General features: G+C 52.6%; 1 pseudogene; it reads right to left on the bottom strand.

Moving 5' to 3' along the window:
• Nucleotides 1-203: 203 nt before the first annotated feature.
• LOC134390258 (Golgi-associated RAB2 interactor protein 4-like) lies at nt 204-2,057 on the bottom strand (annotated as a pseudogene).
• Nucleotides 2,058-3,864: the final 1,807 nt, after the last annotated feature.

The raw sequence follows: 3,864 nt of genomic DNA, 5'->3' as shown, positions 1-3,864 counted from the left end.
CTCCCCTAAATAGTCTGGGGGATGACAGTCCACTTGTCTATGTACCTGCAGGGGGAAGAGAAGTTTATAAAAAGGATAGGGAGATGGTGGAGGTAGAGCTTCCCAGCCAAGTCTGGGACTTTCAGCCATAGCCCTGGGGAACCAAAGCCAAGGAGGGGTTGAGGGGAGATGGAGCGTTATATTGGCTCTGCTGAGCAACCCCTTCATCTGGATCCTAGGGCCTCAGGCTGCAGCACAGCTGACATCACAAAATCCACTTTGAGGTCACTGCTGGACTGTGGGCCATGGAAATTCAGACAGAACACAGCAAGCCATTCTCAAAATACGGTTCTTTATTTAAACTGCAATAAAGAAAGCCAAAATAGGCTTCCTGAGCCTTGGGCCTATTTGTAGCTAATGGGCTTTAAAGGTTACTGTCTATGCCTTTCGGACATTGCAGATCAGTCAACCCTGGGCCCGCTCTCTGCAGCCTTCACATTGCCCCCGTGGTGGTCTTCTCTGCTGTTATGGATAAGCTCCTCCTTGAATTGAGGGAGGTCCTCGACTCCTTGGAGGTGCATGTCTGGCTGACACTTTCGTGGGAGCCGTGCCTGCTGCCGCCTGGGCTGGAATGGCCTTTTTCCTTTTCGTCGTCTCCAGTGGCTCCGTGGCTGGATAAGGACTGGCCAGATGATTTGGGGGCCATCTTGTCCCCTTCTGCCTTGTGGCAACTTTCACCTGCCCTGCGGTGACAGGAGCCCTTACCAACAGCTCTGTCCTTTCCTGGTTCTCCAGTCTTTCCTTCCTTTCCTTGTGAGCATCAGTGCTGGCCTGGGATACTTGCTGCCTTCCAGCCTGTCCACTCACATGGCTTTCCCTCGGCAAGACCAACACAAGAGGGTCCACTGCTGGATCATTGCCTCTTTCTCTAACAGTCTTGGGGAAAAGTTCTCCTACAAACATCACCTTCATGGCCTCTGGGGAGAGGCTGGAGGACATCTTAGAAATGCACTCTGAGGACTTGCTTGTAGCACCTGTCACAGCCACCTTAACACCCTTCAGGAACATGTTGAAGATAGGACAAGCCTGGCCACTAAAGATTCCCAAGACCAGGTCAGCGTCAAGAACTGCCATGGGGTCTCTGAGGTAACTGGGGCCACCTCTGATGCTTAAGCTGGCGGGGAGCAAATCCCATGACTCCCACAAGCCCACCACTGTGCCCAATGTATCCACCCCATAGATTCAGCAACATGGGCAAAGGCAGAGGCAGCCATAGCAGGGGCTTTTAGCCTGTCAGCAACCAAGTCTGAGGGCGCTGGACAGGCAAGCGCAGCCCTAGCAGGGGCAGCCATGGTTACCGCAGAGGTCACTATTTCCTCCCCTCCAGAATAAGCATCAGAGGTGGCCCCGGTTACCTCAGAGACCCCATGGCAGTTCTTGCTGCCGACCCGGTCTTGGGAATCTTTAGTGGCCGGGCTCATCCTTGTCTTCAATGGCAGGAGTGCCTATCATGTCCTCAGCTGGAATGGCATAGGTACCTCTGTTCCTGCCATGGGTGGTTGCAGGAGAGAAGTTAACTGTTCCCAGTAGAGGAACAAGTCTCCCTGGGCTTGAAGAGGACACAGCTGCAGGTAGCAAGAACAGCCAGTGGCAAACTTCAGATGCAGCTTTTGGTTCTCATGGAGATGAACAGAGATCCTTATAGACTTCAAGGCAATGAGCCTGGTGAGCTCTAGGGTCGTCACTGCCTTGTGGTTTCTCCGCTTGGTGGCCTGGCCATTGTCGAGCATGCTCGTCACAGTCAGATTGGATGGGCCAGCAGCATGACATCAGGAAGGGGGAGGATGGGGCTGGTGCACGTGATGCCCACAGTCATGATTTGGACACGTTTGTGCACATCCGTCACTTGCTCCCTTTTGGTGATCAGCATAAAGTCACTCTCCAACATGGGAGCATACTTGAACAGTGTCATCTCCCTTGAGCAGCTGTCACTGCAGTTTTCCCATTCAGGTGGTGAACAGACCCATTCCAGAGCTACTCTGGGCCGTGTAATAGGGCAACAGGAAATCTATGTTCATGGCTGTCTTCGATCACGGTGGCAGCACTGGCGAGGGTCACTGGGTCTTCCTCGGCCTTGGTGGCAGATGAGGAGCAGCGGCGTTGTATGTACATTGTGTAGGCAAGACCTGTTGTACAGACACCCAGTATACGACATATAGCCAGCCACCTGGTATATGATGTATACGTCATATTCCAGGTGGTTGGACAGCAGATCTTGCCTCAGAACCTCCCTTCCAGAGGCCCCAGGTTGGGGATGGTGGCTGTGGGGATTCTCTAGGGCACCTGGATCGCAGACTGAATCTCTTCAAAGATGTGCAGGTGCAGAGTGAGCTCCAGAGAAGTTTTCATCTGGGTCTAACTCCCTGACCTGCACCTCTAATGTTTTACCTACGTGAGAGCGTCCAACTGGAATCCTCGCCAGAGAAGTGAGCACACTCTCAGCCTGTAGGCCCGCGCAGCCCTATTGATACTCTGCTGCCCTCTGTGACTTCGCCACTGTCACAGACCCCTTTGTTCTCATCCTTCCTTCTGTCCCCTCCAGGCAGGGCCACCATCCTCCCCCTAAACATCCCACTGCTCTCACAAAGGACAGCCCCACCCTGTCCACTCAGGTGGGGGCCAAGGTAACATTTTTTTCAAAGGGGAAAATTTCGTGTGCAGGTTCAGCACTAGACAGTCTATAGGAATCCAAGATGATGGGACAATTTGAGACATTTGAGTTCATGGCTTAATTTCATCAAGTAACCTAGAACTGGCAGTCCTGATACTTAGCTCTTCCTTCCACTAAATCTCAGCAGGTGATGACGATGATGGTCTTTCACAGTAACCTTTAATAATCACATTAAAGATTGCTTCTCCTAGGCACCGTGCTATGCTCTTCACATACTCTCGTAAGATCTCCTTGAGTTTGGTATTATTACTACCGTCCCCACTTTACAGGTGAAGAAATTGACATGTGTCACTTACCTATACTCACAGAACTCACAGGTCCTGGAGGCATTATGTGAATCCAGGGCTAGCTGATTTTGAAGGTTTTGTTCTGAACCACCCCAGTAAAGAAAGCTTAAGCCAGCCCATGTTTTCAAGCTGAACTGATTTCACTGCTTTCAAGAAGACTAGTGTGGTGCTTTCTGGGAAGTTGCATAATTAATCCCCCGTGCATGCGCGTGTGTGTGTGTGTGTGCGTGTGCGTGTGTGTGTGCATGTGTGTGTGTGCATGTGTCTGTGTGCGTGTGTGTGTGCGTGTGTCTGTATGCGTGTGTGCGTGCATGTGCGTGTGCATGTGTCTGTGTGCATGCGTGTGTGTGCGCGTGCATGTGTGTGCGCGCGCGTGTGTGTGTGCGTGCGTGCATGTGTGTGTGCATGTGTCTGTGTGTGTGTGCGCGTGCGTGTGTGTACGTGCGTGTGTGTGTGCGTGCATGTGTGTGTGTGCATGTGTCTGTGTGTGTGTGTGCATGCCTGTGTGTGTGCATGTGTCTGTGTGCGTGTGTGTGTGTGCGTGTGCGTGTGTGTGTGTGCATGTGTGTGCGCACGCTTTAGAGAACCCAGGACAACCACTTCAGACAGTGGCACGGCTGTGCTGGAGATTCAACTATCCAGGGTCCGCCTCGGTTCCTCTCTTGCATCAGGTTTTTACAAACACCCCGTGTGGGAGCCCAGCCATCCTCTTGAGACCCCCAGTTTTTGCTCCCCAAACCCTGCCCAGTAAAATGCTGGGGGTAGGGTGGGAGGGCAGGGAGGGGGGCAGCACTGGAGGTGTAGGCTTAGATTCCAGGAGCCAATCAAACGCCTTCCTGTACTGACCTCCGTACCATGCGCAGGTGG

This window comes from Cynocephalus volans, chromosome 11 (assembly GCF_027409185.1).
Source record: "Cynocephalus volans isolate mCynVol1 chromosome 11, mCynVol1.pri, whole genome shotgun sequence".
NCBI lineage: Eukaryota > Metazoa > Chordata > Mammalia > Dermoptera > Cynocephalidae > Cynocephalus > Cynocephalus volans.
The sequence above is the reverse complement of the archived record's forward strand: the minus strand, read 5'-3'. Positions and strand labels throughout refer to the sequence as shown.